The 23,254-nt window shown below is 45.3% G+C and overlaps 1 protein-coding gene across 8 annotated transcripts in view; it reads right to left on the bottom strand.

The window, feature by feature from the left end:
- Nucleotides 1–23,254, bottom strand: part of LPP (LIM domain containing preferred translocation partner in lipoma) — a 637,546-nt gene that overhangs the window by 599,879 nt on the left and 14,413 nt on the right. Inside the window, exon 1 of one of the 8 annotated variants that reach the window (XM_070243463.1) lies at nucleotides 613–904. The exons of 6 other annotated variants lie outside the window; for them this stretch is intronic. The gene's annotated coding sequence lies outside the window, so the exon portion shown is untranslated. Of the gene's footprint in view, nucleotides 1–612; nucleotides 905–23,254 lie in introns of those variants that run through there. One more of the 8 variants, XM_023623170.2, reaches the window with a different exon arrangement.

Raw genomic sequence — 23,254 nt, 5'->3', positions numbered from 1 at the left:
TCACAAGGTCTCCTCCACCGCTCGCTCCTCAGCCCTGGCCTGGCACCTAGTAGGCCTTCAAATAAGTATTTGTTGCCCAACAGCCTGACTGTGTGCAAATCTAAAGTCAGACCCAGTTTGACTCCCGCCTCCCCAGGTACACAGACCATCTCCCTGATCCCAGCTGCTGCGACTCCAGTCTACCCTCCCTCCTTCCAGTGACACGAGCTGGAGGCCAGCTCTCTACTCCACCCCTCCACTGGTCCCCTGATGCTGACAAATCCAGTCCAAACTCTCCTGAGGCTGGCACGGGGGTCCTCACTCTTGACCTCACTCTAGGAATAACGAAATGACCCAAGGAAACATGTTTCCTCAAAGCACACAAAAGATGTTAAATAAAGAAAAGAAGTTATCCCAATAAAAGTTAACCAAAGCTGTTAAAAACAGCTCCCTGTATTTTTAGCCTATTGAGGTTTTAAAACCTGTCACACATCAAATTAATTCACTTCCTCCTCCCTCATCATCCAGTGAAGTAGGAGGGACAGAGATTATTTTCCTTGATATTAATGATGGGGAAGTGACCTCTCCAGGTGACACAGTTGGTTCACGTCATGGCCGGGGCTAAATTCCCACCTCAGGCATTGCAATCCAGAGCTGTTTGGTTTCCTCGGGTCAGCTCATCTCATTATCGCACAATCTTACGGACCGGGATGTCAAAACACAACACATAACTCTGGCTCGCTGTCTCCTAATGCTGTGTATTCTCCTGAGCAGCACTTCTCACTCTCTGAAAGTTGGTCTTTGTTTACTTTGTTGTCTGTCTTGATGCGTAGACTGCAAGCAACATGAGGCCAGGGACTCTGCCTGTCTCCTTCATCACTATAATAGTCCCCAGCACCTAGAACAGAGCACAGCAAACTTGGCTGTGAAAAGAAAAGGGAATTTGGAGTCAGACCCAACACTGACCCTTTCCACCATCAGTTACCAGCAGCCTAACCACAGACAAATAAATAAACCTCTCCAAGCCTCAATCTCTTCATTCTTAAAATCCAAATAATGACACCTACTTCCCAGTGTGTTTGGGAGGAGTTAAAAAAACGAATATTCGCCAGGGCTCCACACAAGACAAGCAGTCTATAAATGCCTGCTTCTCGCTTTCGCTATCAGTCCCCAGCTGCGCTTCCTTCATCCCCCACCCACCCCCAAATGGCTCCTTCTCCTTGCCTGCAACACTGGGGCCACAAATATGCCCTTCTCCATCTCTGAGTGTCAGCCCCTCTCAGAGATCCTTTCTGAGACAGGTGTCTGCAAGGGGGACCCAGGCAGAGCTCACAGCTGGAGCCAACCACATTTTCATGTCTGCCAAGCTCTGACCTACTTCCCAGCTAGACCAGAGCAGGTGATACTGGTGGTGATTCAGCAAGGTTTTTTTTTCTTTTTTCAAGGCATAGTGGACATGTGACATAAGGCAGAATCATGGACTTATGGAGCTCAGAGCTCCAGGGTCTACAAAGCCCAGCCCATCAGCTCCAACTCTCCTATTTTTTAGATGTGGAATCTGTGTTCCAGAGAATGGAAGTATCTTAGCCAAGAGAAACCACCAAATTCCCCAAAGATCAGAAAAACACCAGCATGGCTCCAATTATATTCTACGAAAGGGCCCTAGCTTGCCTAACACCTTCCTTCATCTCAGAAATGATTCCTTTATGTCTCAGCTTAAATTCTTTCTGATTCCATTCCACACAAATGTATTCTCTCCATTATTAAATATTCTGCATCTCTCTATATGATGGAAAATTTCTCTAATTTCCAGCCCCATGAAGTACAGTTTACACAGCCAGAAACAAAATTGCAAATGTTTTAAATTATAAGAGATAGCATAAGAAAAGAACAATGGACTAGAAACGAGGAAATGCGGAGTCTAGACTTCGTTCTGCCACTAGCTCCTTATATGACCTTGAGTGAGCCCTTCTTCCCTCCAGGTCCCCTTTCGCTCATATTAAAATGGGACTGTTGGACCAGATCCACTCCAGGCTGTGATATTCTGGACCTATGTGTCTCATCATCACCTTCAATACAATATTATCACCTACTATCCAAAATAATTAGACTATGACTCATTAAGCTCAGAATTTTTCCATAGTGCAACTGGATATATATCCTTTAGCATATAGCGACAAGTATTCATCAATGAATTGTAAAGCGTTTCAAAGACAAGGGACCCATTTTTATGTAATTATGTCACACAGACTTTGTAAATACCACAGAGTAAATATTGCCAGACTGATGAAGTTTTATAGTAATGCAATGCCCTTGGGTGACAAGAAAACAATAAGACAGTCTCTTCACTATCTCAAAATGTACCCTTCTCGTGACTGTGGATTTCTTTTTTTTTTTTAAAGATTGGCACCTGAGCTCACAACTGTTGCCATCTTTTTTTTTTTCTGCTTTTTCTCCCCAAATCCCCCCAGTACATAGTTGTATATTTTTAATTGTGGGTCCTTCTAGTTGTAGTACATGGGATGCCGTCTCAGCGTGGCCTGATGAGCGGTGCCATGTCCACGGCCAGGATCCGAACCTGTGAAACTCTGGGCCACTGAAGCAGAGGGCAGGAACTTAACCACTCGGCCACGGGGTCAGCCCTTGTGTATTTCTTCACAGTGGTCCCTTTGTTCTAATAATCCTGCCATTACTCAAATCCCTTCCTTATAAACTATGTGTAGAAGCAGTTGTATATCTTAGAGAATATTCCTCATAGGAGTACCTCTTTGATTTTTGAGAATGATTTTGATTTTTTCAGCGGTCACTGAGAGAGAATTCTTGTGAATAAAGGAGGTGATCCAGTTGGAGGTGACCATTCTGAGTAATACTTGGCCAAAAAAAAATTACATAAAATTTTTGGGTGATAAAGAGAATCACAGGCATAAGTCACAGAGCCTCGGCTGGCCCCATAGGACTCAGTGAAAGAGGGCGATACTCAGTGGATTCCTAGGCAGTACCACGTTTGCAGAATCTGCAAACCTTCCTAAAACCTTCCTAAAGCTGCCAAGAAAACCCAACATGCTGATTCAGAAGTGGTAACTCTCTCCCACTTCCTACTGCTCCTTTCCAAAATAAAACTTTTTTAATAAGTAATGCCAGATGATCCCTATTAGGGTCTAACACAAGCACAGTCATTGGAATATGTCCTCAAAGATGATGACATGGGCTTCCAAGTTTTCTTTCCCTACTAAGGAGTCATAAAATAAATTAATCAAAAAGGTCTTATACATTAAAATGTTCATAACAGTGTTATTTATAAGAGCAGATAATTGGCAATGATGCATAGGAAAAAATATTTAAATGGATAAATTTTAAAAATAATAATCCACTCAATGGAATATGAGAGTGGCCATTAAAAATATGAGAATTATAAAATAATCTAGAAATGGTGATGAATATTTAATGAAGAAAGAAAAGAGCAAAAAATCTGCCTAATAAGAATATGTATAAGAAAAGATTGGTGGATAATATTTTAATAATATATCTTATTTTGAATAACAATGATGATAACTAACAGCTAATGCCATGACTCAGGACTCCTCCATGATAGCCTGGAAATATCTGAAGCTGTGATAAAGACACAGGGGTTTAAAAAGAAGAAAGCAATCAGAAACTCCAGAAAAAACAAAAGACTGTATACGATATCATGACCCAAATTTGGAGAAACCAATCCAAAATAAAAGAAAAAGTTGATGGAACTTCAAGAAAAGCAGAATATACTCCAAGCAGAGAAGAGAACAATTAGAAAGACAGAAGATACACAGGGTAGAAAATACAAAATACGGTATAAAAGTCTTAATTTAAATACTTAATTTTCTTCTCCCAATCAAAAAAATACAACTTCAAACTCCAAAAATATTTCTTTAAAAAAAACAAGAAGCTAATTGTAGAAATAAAATAAATAAAAGCCTGGGGTGATTTTGAACAACGAGAGGAAAATTAGAAGAATCTATTAGATTTTGATGCTAAGAGAAAGTTCAGTCCCCTGTGAGTGGCTTAAAGGTGGTGACCTCAGAACCCTAGAAAAGGAAATGAAACCACAGCACATGACCAAGGCCTGCATTGAGCAATATTTACCTAGAAATCATAATGTAAATGTTGTTGATTGTTTTCAGCTTTTGAAATCAACCCACTGACACGGCACAGAAAACTCAGTTATGGTTACAAACCATAGACAAGTGCATAGATACATGTTTTCATCATAAATGCTGGGGATGCAAAAGGTAACCTAAAACCTAACTGACAAATTACAAGAGTAGAGGTGAGCGAGGAAAGATAGTGAGAAACTGCAACATCTTCACCTTACAAAATGGTGAGTGAAGAGACACTAACTCAAAACATAAAGGCAGAAGCATGTTATCAGAGACATGACAACAGGAATTAAAAACAAAAAATGGTTACCAGTGGGGGAATGGCACTGGGTTGGGGAGAGATGGGACAAGAAATTCTTGTGTTTTTCATAAATGTTTCTGTAGTATTTGATTTTATTTTTGCTGGGAGCATTTATTTTAACATCTTTTAAATAAAATATTTCAAAGAAAGGAATAGCTACAATAGCATGGCCCAGCAGTCACAGAAGTCAAATGTGAAGGAGCTTTCTTGGGAAGCTCATTACAAAATGCCACTCTTGTGGAGGTCGCTAAATGCATGATGAGGTCCCCTTTTGAAGTCACCTTGCTGCCTTTTAAAAACTCCCCTTTTCCCCGTCTTTCCAAGTTCTTTAACTCTGTCCTAACATGCTCCTATAACATTTTGAACACTCTATGCCCCTCATCTCTCTTCGCTGGCTTCAAAATAAAAACAGTCCCCACTGAAAACTTGAAAATGTACCGAATCCCTGAGGAAACCCCAAAATCAACAGACAGTTCAGGCTGCGCAGTCCTGTGGCCTAGAAGTGCACCCAGGCCTGGAGGTTGGAGCTATAATTAGCTGCTTCTGGGCAGACAACAAGGACTCCTGTTCCCTGGAAAGGAGGTAATTAAAGGAGGCAGATTTAGGCCTGAGGTGGTAAGTCTCAAGGAACTGTGGCTCCGGGCAATCCCAACCTGCACCCTGAATGAGGAAATAGGAACCCGCAGGCCTGACACTCCGTTTCTAAACCATTTATTCTTGTCCTCACCAGTTTCTAAAGCCAGAGGAATGCCAGCCATCAGCCCCATCACTTCTTTTTTTCAGTCACCTAAGACCCTTTACCAGGCACCAACTATGTGCCAGGCATGTGCTCAGTGCTAAGGAGGGGAGAGATGAATCAGACCTGAATCCTGACTCAGGGAGCTGACAGATGAGACAGGCATAAACAGAACTCATAGCACACAGCACTAGACAAAAAATGATCCACATCAGGCCAGTCCAAGTGGCCTAGTGGTTGAGTTTATTTAGCACGCTTCGCTTCCGTGGCCCAGGTTCAGTTCCCAGGCACAGACCTACACCACTCATCTATCAGTGGCTGTGCTGTGGCAGCAACCCACATACAAAAAGAGAAAGACTGGAAGGAGATGTTAGCTCAGGGAGAATATTCCTCACCCAAAGAAAAGAAAAGAAAAAAATGATCCACATCATGAGAGGATGGAAGGAGGCCACTGCCTACTGGGATGCCTGGGGAGGGCATCCTAGAAACCATGCAAAGGCTTGACCTGAACAAATGGAAATAATATAAACATATGAAAGAAAGGTGGCTTTCTAGAAGGCACAAAGTCTGCAAACTGTGCGGCATACAGGACGAGAGAGTTGTCCACTGTGGATGGAACAAGGGCAAGTAAAGAAGATTAATGTTCACAACTCTTATTAATTGGGTGCCTCCCCAGTGCTAGCACAGACCCTTTTTTTTTTTTTTGAGGAAGATTAGCCCTGAGCTAACATCTTCTGCCAATCCTCCTCCTTTTTTTTTCTTGCTGAGGAAGACTGGCCCTGAGCTAACATCCATGCCTATCTTCCTCTACTTTATATGTGGGATGCCTACCACAGCACGGCTTGACAAGCAGTGCCATGTCCACACCCGGGATCTGAACCAGTGAACCCCAGGCCGCCAAAGCAAAACATGCGCACTTAACCCCTGCGCCACCGGGCCAGCCCCTAGCACGGATTCTTGATAGACATTCTTTCCCTGCAACCACACTACACAGTAAGAATATTTTTCCCCCTATCTTACAGATGAAGAATCTAGAGCTCAGGGAGGAGAAACAACTTTCCTGAAGTCACAGAGCTGTAAAGTAACAGCATAAATTCAAAACCAGGCTGCTTTGGCTCTAAAGCCCAAGCCTTTTCTCCCTGTGCCACCAAAAGGAGTAGAAAATGAAGCCATCTCTGCAAACATGGCTGAGGAGATGGGCCAGTGACCACGTACACACGTTTCTCCCAGCTCAGAGCAGCATTCTCATGAATGCTTCTGAAATCTTCTGGTTTTAGGGATTTCCAAAATTCACACTGCACCCATGCCTCTGTTTAATGCCTGCTTCTCATAATGTCCAACACCTTAGCTGTCACCACCTCAGTGTTTGGAGCCTTTCAAAACCTGGGCACTGATGCAGCATTCATCTCCCAGGATTTCACACTCCACAGGATCCTTGCTTTGTTAAGTAGGACGACATCACACAGCACGACCCTTCAAAACCCAGAGGTCTGAGCCTTGTCACCATGAGCCTCAGAAATCAGGAGCTCTGGCTTCACGCCCCTGTCTCATATCTCAGCATCCTGAGACCCTCCAAATACAGCCAGGCCCCTCAGGTGAGTGGCCCAGGAGAGCAGCTCTGCCTGGCACATGTCTCTTAAAACATGGCACAGGGAGGTCTGCCTGTTGCAGTCTGTGTCCGCCTGCTTATTTTCCCTCCATATCCACCAAAAACTTTCCTCATAAAACCAATGGGAATGATGCCAAATTTCCTCTGTTTTGGAAGCAGAAAAGCAGCTTCAAATAGGACTGGATCATGACCTTGTCATGAAACAAACATTTGAGATCCAACTCAGCTACAGGATGGACCAATGTCCCTATTACACACAGCAATGCCACGATTCAGGGACATGGCTTTGATATCCTGTACAAAAAAGAGACCCAAAGGGGCTGGCCCCGTGGCTGAGTGGTTAAGGTCGCACGCTCCGCTGCAGGCGGCCCAGTGTTTCGTTGGTTCGAATCCTGGGCGCGGACATGGCACTGCTCATCAAACCACGCTGAGGCAGCATCCCACATACCACAACTAGAAGGACCCACAACGAAGAATACACAACTATGTACCGAGGGGGCTTTGGGGAGAAAAAGGAAAAAAATAAAATCTTAAAAAAAAAAAAAAAAAAAAGTCTGGAGTTCAACGGAAAAAACAGCCTGAGGGTTGTTCTCCCTCCATTACATCAGTTTCTCTCACCTCAGCCCTTGTATACACATGCACACTCCTGGCTCTTTATTTGGATATCATGAAACCTGAACCAAGGTTGGTGCTGGGATTAGCTACTTAAATATAGCTGTGTACTGCATGCCTCGCCCATGTTTCCAAGTTTGCTACACATTAGCAAGTGTTCACCTGGCTACCAGCTACCCAGATACTCCCATGAGAATTTTCCATGAAATTTCTTCTAACTTTTCCAGCTTATGAACTTAAGGGTACTTTCCAGGCATTCTTTCACCCATCCATAAGGGGCTTATACTGGAACAGAAGGTACGAGGTAACTTACAGTGGGGACGAGTATATGAAGGCAGACAAGGAAAGTCCTCCACTCATACATCTGGCAAAAACGCATTGAGCAATTAGTTGGCGTAGACACTATGCTATGTTAAGTACCTGGATACAGAGCTGAGTGACATGGAAGCCGCCCTCAAAATATACAGCCTATTAGGAAGGCACAGACAAGGAAATTATTAAACAAGGGTTGGCACAGCTAAAACCACGCCATCTACTCACAGTCCCCAGCCTCCTCTCGGCAGCAATGCCTATTTCCCATAAGCCAGCATTCCTGGACTATCCCAACAGAATGTTCAAACCTACTCTTCAGTCGTCCAGCACTTCTCCCGGCTGGAAGCAGTGGGAGGAAGATAAGGCACCTGATAGGTTAGTAATACACAGTGGAATCCATTTCATGCTGAAGGCGGCGGCGGGGGAGGGGGGGGGGTGGCGGGGGAGAAAAAAGATAGAGATAAAAAGGAACTTTTTCCAAGAGCTTCAAGTCACTCTTCTTCCTCGGCTTCCACTTACTAGAAGGTACCAACGAGAAAGAGACCGAAGTCCTGGGAATTTCCCAGCTCTTTCTGGCTCCACACACCAAGGCACTGAATCCAGGTCTGCCAGCATTGTCAAGATCAAGCAGAGCAAAGAGAAGTGCAAAGCTTCTGCACCTCTACCCCACTGAGAGAACCAAGTCTCGCCCACACCTTTCCCTTCACAGCTCCCTCTTCCTGCTGGGCCCCTGCCCTACCCCTCTTTCTGGCTCACTCCTGCTCATCCATCCTTAGGGGGCAGCTCAGCTCGCTCCAGCCACAGTGTCCACACAGCAAAACAAAGGGTTTAACAGATCCCTATTAACTTTAAGAAAAAGCCCGAGAGACTCATTCTTCTACTTCTTACCATCCAAAGCCCTCCACTCTAGAGCCTGCCCTGCCCTCCCAGCGCGCAGCTCAGTGGGCTCCAGCTGAAGGATGCATGCATCCTTCGAGTCCACTATTTTAAAAGCACAGTTCCCTGCTCATAGAACCCACGCTTCTTCTATGCTCCCAAGGCACAACTTGTCCACTTTCCCCACACTGTCTGGTCTCAGATAGTTTATCTTTTCATGGGAGCATGTCCTCCCACCTCTACAAAATGGGGAGCTCCCTGTGGGCAGGCAGGTCCTCACACTCAGGACACTCCCAGACCCCAGCAGTCATGGCACATCGTAGGCACTCAGAAACCACCACCGCACAGCCCTCATAGCTGGAGGTGGGTTGTACAAAATCAAAAACCTCAGCACCTCTCTAGTGCCCAATCTATACATTTTTACCTAATGTACTTTTTACTGTTTAATAACTGGATCCTCCAATTAGATTCACAACATCTTGGCCAGTCGAATCCCCATCTGACAGTCTCCCACCAAGAGACACACAATCTCTCCTTGATCACCTCCAACGACCAGAAATCTTCCACCACTTGATGCAATCCACTCCATGTTTTGACATCTCTTACTATGTGTTCTTAAATATTGAGTTCAATCTGTCTCCCTGGGCTTTTTGGTTAAATCCCTAGGAGCAGCAAGTGACGGGGGACGAGCCCAAGACCAGCTGGGGAAGCGCGTAGCAGGACAACTAAGATTGTAGACTTTGAAATCAAGCAGAACCGGGTTTGCATCCCAGCCTCCCACTTGGGGGAAGGCATCAACTCCCCCTAGGCCTCTCATGGCTATTAAAGCAGTAACGGAAATATAATTCAGGCAGAGTGCCCGGCACAGCGAGCACTCGATAAAAGGCAGCTATCATGGTAATTAGTTCTATTCCTGTTTCCCATTCCGGCCCACCACGTAATCAGAGTGCTAATCACACCCTTGGCCTCTCTATGATGTCTGTACACACTTGCATAGGATGTCTCTGCAAAGCCTCAGCCAACATCCCATTCTGTTGGCGGCTGGTTGGAGTGACTGGAAGCAAGCACTGACCAGGCTTCCCATTAAAAACCCTGGCACTGAGGGGATGTAGCTTCTTTTACTACCACCTTTAAGGGTGCTGTCCACCACTCTGCAAAGGTGCAGGAGGACGTGAGACACCGCAGCAGCTGCCTCAGTCACTTGGAGCTGTCAACATTGCTCAACACTCTCCAATCATAGCCCCAAAACAGGCCCCAGGAAGGAGGGCAAAGGTGGAGAGGGAAAGGGAAGAAGAATGCGTGACTCAGTGTCTGTTCTCTACGCTTAGGCTGACAAGTCACTCGCCGCAGTATGACATGTCTGCCTGGGAGCACCAGGGAGAGTGCAACCTCTTCACCCAGTTCTACTTCCTACTCCTCATCGCAAGATAGCAAGCAGCCCCGCATGCTGAGAAGTGCATCCTCGGGCAAAAGACACAGCATCCGGGCCTGGCTTTGTCCTAAAATTGTATGACCTTGGGTGCCTCAATGACTTCTTTGAGCCTCGCTTTCCCCATATATACAACAGGATACTGGCCTAGACTGCTGGTTCCATAACCAGGGATGCCTGATGGAAATACCTAGGGAATTTTTTCTCAGTATTTGTGACCAGGCCTACCTCTGAGATTCTGATGCAGGATTAGGGGTGGGGGGTCAGGCATGTATGTATTTTTTAAGTTTTCTGGCTGATTCTGAAGGCTAAGAATCACCAGCCTTATAGATCCCTACGTCTCCTTCCGCTGAGACCATCATGCCTCACCCTTGGGAGAAAGTATGTGAGGAGCGTGGCACAAGGCCTAGAACACAATTAAATGTTTGCTCCTTCTGCTATCCCATCTACCCCCAGCCAAAAGCAATGGCAGCCACTAGGCAAGATGGCAGCTGGTACCACACGTCAAACCAATTGTATTGGCCTACCAGGCCAATTCCTCAATTAGTGAATACCCATGGTCCATTCCCAGGAGGTTCTTACCCATGGCAAGAATGAGGAGGGGATGCCTAGAAATAAATATATGCCGCAAAGAGTGGAGGTGAGCTCTAGAGCAATGCTTCCCAAACCTTAATGTGCACACCCATCACTGGAGGAAGTCATAAGGTGTAGATGCTGAAGGAGGGTTAGGATTCTTCATTTTTAACAAGTCTCAAGTAATGTTGATGCTGCTGGCCCATGAGATAAATCATGAACAGCAACGTTCTGAGCACAGGCATTTTGAAGAGGCAAACTTGCACACGAATTAGCTGAACACCTACTAAGTACCACTCAGTACAGTACCACTGTGCTGGGGCTGGAAAGACAGAGACAAAAAGCCATGGAAAAGAAACATCTCAGCAAATAGTCACAATAAAACGTGCTTTGAATTGTCTATCAGAGGCATAGCCAAGGTATCATGGGCATTCCAGCAAGAAGCCATTAATAATATTTGGGTAGCATGAAACAGAAAACCATGAGGAAAATGAGGAGGTAGTTGCCTTGTGGAGGAAAACAATTACAAAATAGTACATACAGGATGCTCCCACTTTAGAGGCTAAAACCAGGTGGGCAAACTATATTTATATGTCCCACTAGCCAGGAATGGGTTTTATATTTTTTAAAGATAGAAAAAAAAAAAAAAGAGTAAGAAATATGTGACAGAGACTGTATGAGGCCTACAAAGCCTAAAATATCTAGTATCTGGTCCTTTACAGAAAACGTTTGCCAGTCTCTGGGCTAGAAAGACTATGAGACACACAGATCCAATTATACACCACGCTTCATATTGGTTATTGCAAGTGGCTACAGGTGGTTTTTATTTTCTTCGCTGTGCTTTTCCATATGTTCCTAATTTTATTCAGTGACCATGAGTTATTTTGAAATTAAGGGTGAAAAAAATTCTTGCTCCTTGTGCAAGCAATTTCATGTCTAGTAATCTGTCTTAGAAAATAATCAGAGGTGCAGATAAAGAATTTTGTGGGGCGGGCCCAGTGGCGCAGTGGTTAAGTTCACACGTTCTGCTTCAGCGGCCCGAGGTTCCCGGGTGCAGACCTATGCACAGCGTGCAGTCAAGCCACGCTGGGGCAGGCATCCCACATATAAAGTAGAGGGAGATGGGCAAGGATGTTAGCTCAGAGCCAGTCTCCCTCAGCAAAAAGAGGAGGACTGGCAGCAGATGTTAGCTCAGGGCTAATCTTCCTCAAAAGAAAAAAAAGAATTTTGTAAAAAGGGTGTTCATCACAGTGCTTTTTAAATGATGAATAATTAGAAACTCAAATGTCAGCTGCCAAATAAAACAATTAAAAAATTATAGTAAAGTCTTAAGATGGAATAATATGCAGTCATCAAAACTTATATGTCTGAAGAATTCCTAATGCCAGGAGAAGGTGCTCATCCTCTACCGTTTGGTGAAATGGCAATATATAAACCTGCATATACAGAAAGATGTCAAGTCAGTAAAATACAAATACACGAAAAGTAATGAAAAGAACTACTCGAGAATATTAAAAACATAAACAGTGCTTGTATCTAACAGATTTATGAGTGATTCTCATTTTCTTCTTTATTTGGTTCTGTATTTTTGAGATATTTAATTAGCAGCATGTATACTCTTAGAACAATACTACGCATAATAAAATTTGGGTTTGTTTTTGCTCTCAATTCTTCCTGAGGGATTGAGAGGAGGTTCAGGGGCAGAAGATAGCCATGCTGCATTTGCGGGATGAGCAGGCGTTCAGCAGATAGAAGCAAAGGGGCCTCACACCAACAGGAAAGCACACATTAAGACACAGTGGTGTGCAAGACAGTGTGACCAGTAACATACTCGGGGTAGCTGAAGCACAGAGTGTGACTGGCAGGAGATAACGCTGGAACCAAGGCTGTCAAGATGATGGCAGGGTGAAGTCACGCACGGGGTAGATTTTACCCACAGGCCATGGGAGATGGTGCGTGAGAAGGCAGGAGGCCAGCTGGGAAGCTGAAGGAGAAACGCTTTCCCTGAAGCAGAGTCAGATGGAGGAAGCCCATGCTGGGCAAAGCAGGAAGAGAACTGGTAAGTGTCTTCCACTCGGTTCCACTCACAAAACGGTTCTCCTTAATCTTCTCCCAACAGGGCGGTGCACATATTTGTCTAGACGTAAGATTCGTTCGTAAATCAAACCAATAGGTTCTTATTGTCCCAGACACTGCTAGAGGGCCATTCTGACTTCCTCCTAAAAGTAGACCCAATCAACCCTCCATGTTGCTTCAGATGTTACTTCTGATCGTCAGGCACAGATGCCACACAAAGCAGAACAAGGCCTGAAGGTGCCATTGTCTGTCCAATGGGCCCAAGGCAGGACAAGGCTGAGTGGAAGAGAAGGAAGAGAAAGAAAGCCTCGCACAAGAGGGACAAGGAGAATGAAGTAAGTCAGGGCCAGGAGGGTCACTTCCCCAGCCGGGGGTCATGATCTCAGAGAAGAGGCTGCAGAGAGGCTGTGCTGAAGTCCCCTTCATGGCTGCATTCCTGGCAGGATGAGAAATGGGGTTCCGGTAAACCAGTAGGAATGCTGCTGGCAAAAGACTCTCCAACCTGCTCAAGAGGGCTTTAAATGGAAATATGAGAGCGAGGGAGGAAACTGTGAGGGCAGAGCATGAGCTGGGCAAACAACCGTGTCCCAGATATGGGCACTTCACAGGGGCAGGGGCTCTGCAAGCACAGGAGAAACCAAGGGAGAGAAACCAGTCAGGCCAGCCCTCCAAGCCCCCATGGCACTGGGACTGAGTCAGGAAGTCAGCTGGAGAGCTGAGGCAGGAGCCTGGGCAGACAGAGGAGCACTCCGATGGAGGGCTGCCCGTCAGAGGTACGGGGATGAGCCAGAGAGGAGGAGGCAGCGCAGAAGGAGGCCACTGTGGGAGGGCCAGCACACCCTTCAGGCATGTCACAGTCAAAAGCCCTGGGGGTTGCATCACATTCAAAAGCCCTGGAGGTCAGCATGCTTCCATGATTAACAAGGAATGGGGAGAAATGTGCCTATGTAGGGCCCACATCAGTCCTTTCAAAATGTCTCCCTCTTTTTCTTTCTTGGTGGACAAACATGTCTGCATGTCCATAGAGTCACTGATGTGCAACCTCATGGGCTCTCTCAACCACCCTGCTGCTGGGACACTTCCTCTGCACATTGTACATACACACCCATCCGACGACACTTCACCCGCTGCCCCAGTTTGGTTTGCATGTCTGTTTCCTGTGTAGACCACAACCTCCTAGCCAGCTGAAATGGTACCTTATTCATCTTATTCACCCACTCCCTGGAATGGCCAACAAGAAACACGGAGTCAACAAACGTCCTTCGCTGCTGCCCAAGTCAGCTATGACCCTCTTTTTGCAAAGAGCAAAAGGTCTGACGAATTCTCACTCTGACTAACCAACGGTGTGAGCCACAGTTAAGGGAACCACAGAGGTAAATGATTACTAGAGGTTTAATTCCAACCAAGGAAGAGGAGTGTGACGCAGTGGACAGAAGACAAACAGTGGAAGAATGATGCTGTATTGTCTTGAGTTAAGATCTGAAGAAAAGGAGAGTCTGAGACCTTGGAAAAACAAATGGGAGCCAGCAACCAGCAAGGTGCTTCACGTCGTCCTTGGGCGACAAAGAAAGGAGACTCGCAAAGGTGGTGGAGAAGGGAAAACATGAGTGATCGGGTACAGCATTGTACTGTAGTAACTGGGGTACAGCACTGGGGGGAACTAGGACCACGAGGGAGAAAGGAGGAGGAGCATGAAGGGAGGGGCTGTGAAGAGGAGGAGGAGTCACTTCCTATGGGCACTTGAGAGAGGACAGACTTCCCAGCATGGCTTGCTCTCCCCATCTGTGAAATAAGCTGAATCCTGAGGTCTCTCCAAGCACAGACTGGCTACGAAACGACAAGAGAGCCTGGACACACTGGGAGCTGCCTCCACTGCCATGACTCCCCTGTCCAAGGGAGACTAAAAGGGCCTCGCTCTTCTCACACTTGTGAATGAGGGTGCTGCAGTGTCCGCCCCGTCAGAGCCCCCGGGCCCACCAGCGCCAAAAGCTGTATGGGTGTGAAAGTTAGGGTGTGAATCAGCCCGGGCTCAGCACCATTTTCGTGGACTCAAACGCTACACAATCATCACACAGTCACATCCTCCCAGCATCCCTGTCCTGCCTGGGGCAGCTGCTCTCACAATCCTCCCCAGGGATGACTTCCCTGAGTCCTGTGGGCAGCTCCATCTCTCCATCCCTCATTCTTCTCCAGCTCTCTGGGACTTCCCTGTAATACATCACTATGCACTTTTCTGGTATTTTGTAATCATAAATTGCCTTCCTACAGACAATGACTTTAATCCTTAATCTGGACAGAATAGATAACATCAGCATAATCACTTTCATCACTCCCATTTTACAGATGAGGAAACTGAGGCTGTGGGAGACCTTATCTTTATGTTTCCCAGGACTACTCCAAATTCTAGCCATGCCTCTCCCAGCTCCTGAACCAATCATGAAAGATACGACAATCATCATTAGTACCTTTCTAATCTAATATCTTTGCTGCTAAATAAATCCAGAAATCAAGACGCCAAGGTCAATCCCAGATTCTAATCACCACACTGTCTTTCACTCTCCCGTGCCGGTCCAGGGTGCAAAACCACGAATGTGTCCCAAGGCCCCAGTGCAAAGCAGATGCCCTCACTCTGGCCAGATTCCCCAGCCATGCTCCAATGGTGGTAACCACCTCACTTCAACCAGTCCTAGTCCTGGAGGTTCTCCACGCGTTGGGACCCTAACATGGGAATGAGGACATCTCTCTTGGATTGCAGGCAAGCCCCTCTCTGAGCTAGCCTGCCCAGTCAACCATCACTGGACCAGTCCCAGGCCTGCTGACCCTTCCAACACTAAGCCTCAGGCCACTCAGCTCCTCCTTCAGTAGGATTCATTCCCAAAGCTTGCACCTGGTAAACAGATTTCTACCTCTTCCCAATTTCCATCCTTCTGCTTGCTCACTATGCTCTCCAATTAGACTGAGTCTGCCAGCTTCCAATTACAGCTTGGAGAGGTCAGGTGACTTACCCAAGTCCACACAGCTAATAAGTGGCAAAGCTGGGACTTGAACTCAGCTCTCCTAATTCTAAGCCTTGTGTCTGTTCCACTAATTCCCAGTTTCTCTCTATTGCAACACGCAGGAAGCCACTTGTGCATGAGAGGGTGGGGGACCACATCTTATCCTCTCCAATAATAATGATGGCAACAAGAGCTAACACTCACAGAGTGTGCACTGAGGGCCAGGCACATGCTCACTGCTTTACGGGCTGCCCTAGGAGGTGTTACTGTCCTCAATTTCAGTTGAGAAAATGAAAAAGTAATTTACTCCAAATCTGACTAGCTGAAGTCCATCCCTTCAAACCACCACAGCACTATACCACCTCCAGTTCAAAGGCAATTCCTAGTGCATAGCAGTGGTCAAAAATACAGGTTAACTGAACAAGAAAATGTAGTTGGAGATAGCCCAGTGAAGGCCCTGGAAAATAAGTTTATGACCAGATCAGTAAAGCTGGTGAAACCTAGCTATCACTCTACAGTAGAACCAAAACTAATATTTCTCTGGGTCAGTCTCTGGTCAAGGTGTGGAACAGACTGTGAGCCAGGATTCCTGGTTTTGACTCTAGCTTTTTTCCTGACAGCTGTGTGACTCTGGACAAGACCTTTCCACCTATGTCAGGGTCTCATTTGTCCATCCATCACAAACCAACAAACCAGCAGTTGGACTAGGTCAGTGGTCCTCATCAGCATTGGCACCACCCATGAGATTGTCAGAAATGCAAATTCATGATCTACTATGTCAGAATCTCTGTGATGGGGACCAGCAAACCTTCCTGGATGACTCTGATGTTTCTTCGAGTTCAAGAACCACCAGACTAGATGATCTCTAAGATCCTTCCAGCTCTACCACTCTGAGAACCTTAAGCTTTCTCAATTTAGCATCATCAAACTTCTCCCAATTTTGCCCATCTGATTTCGATCTGGCATGAACTTAAGTCATCTGGCTCTCTCGTCTGGCCATGCATGACGCTTCCTCCTGTGATTAATCCAGAAGGCCGCAAGAAACACAGTTTACTCCGCTGCACTTCTTTTTTCCATTTACCACCTCAGCGGTATGCATTCTGTCACTGTATTAAAAAATAAAAGTAAAAACATTAGCAAGGAAGCCCAGCCACGAGCACTGTGGCATCCTGGCACCATCCTTTAAAAATTGGAAAAGTTTATCCCAGAGGCAAGTCAGTAAAGAACTGCCATAAAATCTAAGAGACGGGGCCTTTCTAAACCCAGTAATCTCCCTTTTGCACAAAGCCAGCCGAAGGAGTGAGAGAGCATTTGCTTGTACATCAATGACACGTGGAGATGAAACAAACCATTTCTTGATTAGTCCTTATGTGTCAAAAGACAAAAAAATCCAGATAAACCTTACAAGTATGAAAACGAATCCCAAAGAGTACCATTTTCTCTGTGCAGACTATCAACAAATGGACTGTTCATTGCTGCAACCCTGAAATACTGGCTGAAAGTCTAGCGCGGAATGAATGAATAAATGGATGAATGAATGAGAGGGCAACTTCTCAGTGCTGGTAGAGGCGGGGTGTGGAGATGAGCAAGTTAAAATCTTACTCTAAAGGAACTAAGTTTTAGGGTTGTGCAGGCAGTGTCAAACCTGTCCACCCATCCATCCATCCATCCGTTCATCCATTCAACAAGTGTTTGCCACACGTCTGCCAGATTCCAGGCAGGACTAAATGTCTTAAAGAAGTTAAAAGCCCCAAATAAGATGAGCACAAGGATAACTACAATAAGATGTACAAAGTGCTCAGGGCTGGGCAAGCAGTACAGATAAAGCTCCATGGGAGATCATCCAAGAAAGGATTATTTCCTGCTTAGGGAAAATGGTGAAAATCAAGGCCAGCTTCATGGAGGAGGTGCTGGACCTTGAAGATGAATTCAGATGAAACAGGTGATGATGGCAGAGAACAGCAATCCAGACTGAGGAAATGCTGTGACAAAGGCAAGGAGGAGGGAAAGCAAGGGAGATGAGGTTCCAAAAGTCAGCTGATCCCATTCAACAGGACCAAAAATGGCATGATAAAAAGTATATTCATGGGGGCGACCCAGTGGTGTAGTGATTAAGTTCACACACTCCGCTTTGGTGGCCCAGGGTTCAGATCCTGGGTGCAGACCTATGCACTGCTCATCAAGCCATGCTGTGGCAGTGCCCCACATCCAAAATAGAGGAAGACTGGAACAGATGTTAGCTCAGGGACAATCTTCCTCACCAAAAAAAAAAACTATATTCATGGACAACAGTAAAAAGATCAGTGGTTGCAAGTGGTTGAGGTCAGGGGGAGGGAAGAATAGGTTGATGACAGAGTATTTTAGTATGCATGTGCGAGGGCAGGGGAAATATGAGAAATCTCTGTACTTTCCTCTCAATTTTGCTGTGAACCTAAAACTGTTCTTCAAAAACAAAGTCTTTAAGATTTAAAAAACTTTTAAGGATATACAGAGGGTTAACTTCCCTGGGTTCTCCACCGCCTACACTGCCCTCAGCTTCTTCCCTCAGCCTCCCCACTAGAGAGGGCCTCCCTCCGTCTCTCCTGGCACGGAACACGAGGCTACGCACCCGCTCGCCTCATCCAGTTCCCGGATCCCATGCCTTCTCCTACCTCACGCAAGTCTTCCCCCTGGGTCTCGTGTCTGCCACAGGCTTTGCTGTACTCACTATGCCATGTCTTCGCACTACTGTTTTCTGTAATTTATAAAACACATACTGCCCACGAGTTTGTATTTTTAATTCCTGTAACAAGTTTTGGGATTCAATTTGTGTGAAATTCGACTGCAACATAATGTAGTATTGTATGATAAAGGCTCCAAGAATAAAAACAGACAGTATAGGCTGCTTATCACAAACTCCAACACTGGTTCCATTCCTGAATGTCACAGATTTTCTGACGAATGACTGTTTTTTGTTTCGCATCAGTTTGTCCCAGTCTTGTTGAAATAAGTTCTAAAGTTTCTAATTTTCAAAGCTTTTTTTTCCAAGCATTTCTTGAGAACTGACTATGTTTCAGGCTATGCTAAAAGTAAGCACCTTGGAGCCAGGCCTGATGGCCTAGTGATTATAGTTCGGTGCACTCTGCTTTGGCAGCCTGGGTCCAGTTTCTGAGCACAGAACCATACCACCCATCTGTCAGTAGCCAGGCTCACACAGAACCAGAGAACTTACAACTATACACAACTACATACTGGGGCTTTGTGGGGGTCGGGGAGAGAGGGGAAGATTGGCAACAGATGTTAGCTTAGGGCAAATCTTCCCCTACAAAAAAAAAAAAAAGTAAGCACCTTGGTTCACTTAACCTTCACGAGGTAACATGGTAGTACTTTCTGAGCATTAAGTACTGTGAGGCATTGCTGACCGCTGAATCCGCTTGCTGACTGCTGAACCCACTTTACAGAAAAGGAAAACTGAGGAGTAGAGTGGAAGAGCCTGGATCCAAACCCAGATCTTTCAGAGTCCCTGACTGTCACCCACTCATCCATTCAACAACAGCGACAGGACTAGGGCATTTCCACAATGCTTTCTGGACCTTCTCTGGACTTCCAGCTTCGCCCAGCACCGTCACTCCGCATTTGGGGCCTCAGTCTCCTCCCTTGAAAACAAGGAGGCTGCACTGTGGCGACATTTGAGCCCTGCTTTGCCAAAGCCCCTTCATAAAGAAAGAAAAGGGCAGGGCAAGAAAGGTGGGTCCCATGCCACCCCACTTGATCCTTACAGCTGCTCCAGGTTATTCCTTCACCACTACAGGTTGTAACAGGATTTTCTAGAACAAATCCTTCCCCAGCTACTCAAAGAAAAAGGAAAGTTTTAAAGCCATTCTAGGCTAGGAGATAAGACAACTAAATGTAGTGGGTACCCTGGACAGCATCCGGGAAAAGAAAGAGGACGCTAATGGAAAAACGGGTCAAATCCACATTGAGTCTGGAGTTTAGCTAACAGTAATGTACCAAGGTCAGTTTCTCACCAGTACTGTGGTAACTTAAAACGTCAAAAATGAAAGAAACTGGGTGAGCAACGTATGGAAATCGTCTGTACAATCTTTACAAGTTTTCTGTAAACCTAAAACTATCCCAAAATTAAGTTTATTTAAAAAGATGACCAAAAAAAACCCTCATGCATCTCTAATATCTTTTCCAAATGACAACTTTCTGACTCTATAAGGACAACACATAACAGTGGCTAATATTTAATGGGTGCTGAGCGTGTGCCAGGCTCTGTTCTAAGGGCTTCACATGTATTAACTTATTTAATCCTCACAAGAAGGAGATAGGTAATTTTCTTATTACCATTTTATGGATGAGGCAACAGAGGCCTAAAGAAATTGAGCAACATCAGGATTAATGGTAGAGCCAGGACGCAGTCCAGCTCCGAGCCCATGCTCTTAAGCACTACACAGATGAAAACTTTTGAAATGTTTCTGGATTTTTCAAGTTGGGCATATAGAACTGGGAGAATCCAAAGGACAAATCCAAAAGACTGAAAGCTGAGTATTACATTTAATAGAAAGAAGAGGAAGCAAAAGGACTCCCGAGGTAAATTCCTAACTTGAAAATCTTTCCTGGAACAGAACCAAACCTCACCACCATTACCAATGGCCTCTCCACACGTGAACGACATCTCTGGGCTTGTGCCGTATCCTGTGCTTTCTGCCACATCATTCTTGATGATTTGCATCAACAGCCCACGTTAAGCCCTCTGGTCTGCCACTTGCCAGGCTGCCTGCTGACATCCCTAAAGTGTTGTCCAGGTAGATGGTGAAATGAAACAAGCAGGCTGCCTTATCAAAGTCTGCAAAACAAGCTTAAGCTTTCCAGATGAATAGTTTTCCTAGATGCTCAAGAATCCATGCCGAGAACCTAATGCATTGCCCAACTCTAGAAAGCAAAAAGCCTCTCCCATTTATAATGTTCCTCACCAGCTGTGGTTTCCACCAACTGTCAAAGTGAAGTCGGACAGCTTCTTACCTCCACTGTGGGCTCCCTAAGGGCAAGACTTGGTCTCATTCATCGAACAATATCTGTTCAATAAAGAAATGGTTCTGAAGAACAGATGGTCTCCTGGAAAGATCTGCAGCTGCCCGGGACTGCCACTCCCCAGTCTGCCCCACCATTGCAGCCATTTGTCTTTGGAAGTTTCCACAGTGGACATCCTCCATGGGCAGAGACAGAAGGGAAAAAGGAATCCTCAAGAGATGAGGGGAGACAGGGCTATCCAGTTGGGGAATGGAGAGGAAAATTTACAGCAGGGAGAGTGTAGGCAAAGAAGAGAGAAGCTTGAGTGGCAGAGGAGAAGGAACTATGACTAAAAAGCAAGTGACAATATAAAGAAAATGAGTCCAGAAGGAGGCTGGGTATAGAAGAACCAGTTTTCACTGAATGCCTACTGTGTATGGGCATGGAGCTTTGCTCATTGCACATTTCCTCGTATTGCCAGGCTCAAAGATATATGTCTCATCAAACAATCCAGATTGACTTCAGCTTATGTTAACTTAACAAATGTTAACACTCAACATTTTTAGTTGAAAGGACACTACACCTAACATTTCATAGATGGTTAAACTGAGCCTCAGACAGGGAAAAACTCATGCTCAGAAATAGAACCCATCCTTGCCTGTACTCCTTTACATACAGATGTGGATAACAAGGTGGGTAGTGAAAGAACACAGCCTGAGGTCAAATCTCCCATTTGATGGTGGACCAGATTTGTAGACCGTCCTCCATTTCATCTAGCATATTCCATCTGCTGGTTGCTACTGGAGAGGAGAAAATTGGTAGCATCATTTTAAATGAAGTAGATGACTCCTCAAGAAGAAGATAAAAGGGTAGTTTGCCTTAGATGAAAAGGATGATACAGATAGCTAAGAACGAAAAATGAAGACAAAGGGGATTCATCAGAACAAGGGAAGGCAGAGAAGAAGGAAAGGTGGAGAAAGTGGTATGTGATGGGGTAAATGGAAACTAGAGCCGCTAGAATGAAGCTGTCCACAAAGGAGCCAAGACTCACTCTTAAAAGAGATCATGAGTCACCAGATAGAGGCCCTGCCCCAGACAAAGTGTCAGGATGCCTTACAGAAGTGATCACTTCCGCAGATGGGCAGTCGCTCAGTTGGAACAAGGCCTAAAGCAGAGTTCTACACCAAAAAGTCTGCTGCCTCTTACCTCTCCAGATTTAGGCTTTCACGAAAACTGGTCTAAGTTGTATCCATGTGTTAGGGTGTCTCAACCAAAATCAGTCACGTCAGAATTTCACAGTTGTTCTGTTCCCAAGGACTCTCTGGCAATCCTCCAGGGCTCTCCGCTTATATAAAAGTGTCTCTCTCTCACAAGCCTCGCTCTCCTCCATGAGGAAAGCCTGCTCTGATTTCACACCCTCAACCCCAGCCAGAAGTCCCTAGGTCTGAAATCACCCACTCTATCCGCACACCTTTCATACAAATTAGAACTTCCAACCTTGTATCAGTTACTAGGGTGCATGCCTGAGGACCCCTCCTGGGCTGAGATGCTGGGAGACAGAATCCATGGCTCACAGCAGCCCTTCCCAAAGTATATGGGAACCCTAAGCCCAAGAAATGTCCCAGGGGAAAAAAGGAGAGTGGCGATGCAGGGATTCTAGGAGCAAATAACTTTGAGAAACAAATCTCTTGGGAGGTCACCGTGTGTGTTCGTTTACTAAAGGCTCAGAAAAGTCCCATGGTAAAGGTAGCCATTTAATTTTGTTTAACTCAGACTTTTCCAAACTTACTTGGCTACAGGATCTTTTGCTCATAGAACACTCAACACTTTGGGAAACACTGTCTCACAGAATCACAGCATTCTAAGGGACCTCAGTGCTCCTATAACAGCACCTCATCCAATATTTCTACTCCTGCACCTCTCATACTAGACTGTGTGTCTTCCTTAAGAGCAAGGACCTTGTCCGAATCATCAGGGCACCCCTGACACCCAGCAAAGAGCCTTACAAACTGTCGGCCAATAAATATGTGTTAATTGAATGAACTAAACCCAATTCTCTCATTTCTAAGATGAGAAAATAAAACCAAATATGTCAACATGACCTCTTCTGTATTTTGCTTAGTGTTCAAAAGAATATCTTACACAGAGAATGTTCTCAATAATTCTTGAAGAATGGAACAGAATGGAATGAAATGGAAGTTTCTCACCTATGCCCCAAGCCAGAAGTTCCCTTAACAGGATGGACTCCTGTCTCTTCTCCTCCTCCTTCGCCCAAGTTGAATGTCAACCAGGAGAAAATGAAGATGACAAATCCAAAGAGGAAAGCCATGGGAAAACCAAAGGCCCTTTGGGGTGGGAGGTGGGGAAATGGTGTTTGCAAACTTATGGGGATAAACAAGACCTGTCTGTATCGAATTTAGACTTAATAAGATAGTTTGCTGAATGTTAATTAAATACTCAGTGGTTGTTACCAACTGTGGTGATTAACTTAATTTTGAATTAAATACGCAATAAATGCTTAACTGAAGTTCTATTAAATTTTACCCAGCAAGTAAGGAATATGAGGCTCTTAATTGACTTTAAACAAGGTAGTTATGGCAAGTTAGTTTAATTTTTATTACCTGAAG

Source organism: Equus caballus, chromosome 19, assembly GCF_041296265.1.
Source record: "Equus caballus isolate H_3958 breed thoroughbred chromosome 19, TB-T2T, whole genome shotgun sequence".
NCBI classification, from domain to species: domain Eukaryota; kingdom Metazoa; phylum Chordata; class Mammalia; order Perissodactyla; family Equidae; genus Equus; species Equus caballus.
Note: the sequence above shows the minus strand (reverse complement) of the source record. Positions and strands in the feature narration are given on the sequence as shown.